Source organism: Eriocheir sinensis, chromosome 65 (genome assembly GCF_024679095.1).
Source record: "Eriocheir sinensis breed Jianghai 21 chromosome 65, ASM2467909v1, whole genome shotgun sequence".
In the NCBI taxonomy this organism is placed as follows: domain Eukaryota; kingdom Metazoa; phylum Arthropoda; class Malacostraca; order Decapoda; family Varunidae; genus Eriocheir; species Eriocheir sinensis.
In genome coordinates, this window is record NC_066573.1 from 6,328,707 (window position 1) to 6,328,959 (window position 253).

The 253-nt window shown below is 28.5% G+C and overlaps 1 long non-coding RNA gene across 2 annotated transcripts in view; it reads right to left on the reverse strand.

The window, feature by feature from the left end:
- Positions 1-224: 224 nt before the first annotated feature.
- LOC126987538 (uncharacterized) overlaps positions 225-253 on the reverse strand; it is a 57,245-nt gene continuing 57,216 nt past the window's right edge. For both annotated transcript variants that reach the window (XR_007740982.1, XR_007740983.1), the window contains one exon: positions 225-253. This exon is cut by the window's right edge and continues 135 nt beyond it. This is a non-coding gene — a long non-coding RNA (uncharacterized LOC126987538).

Here is a 253-nt window from a genome sequence, read left to right on the forward strand (position 1 = left end):
AAAGAGATGAAATGTACATAAAAATAATGGGAATGAGAGGAAATAAGGAAGAGAAAAATAGGGAGCTGAAATGATGAGGAAATTGCATTATTATATCGTTGTAAGGAAATGATAATGATGAAATGGAAATATAAGAACGATAAAAAAGGGATAAAGAGATGAAATGTACATAAAAACAATGGGAATGAGAGGAAATAAGGAAGAGGAAAATAAAGGAGTGAAATGATCAGGAAATTTTATTATCATATAAGAA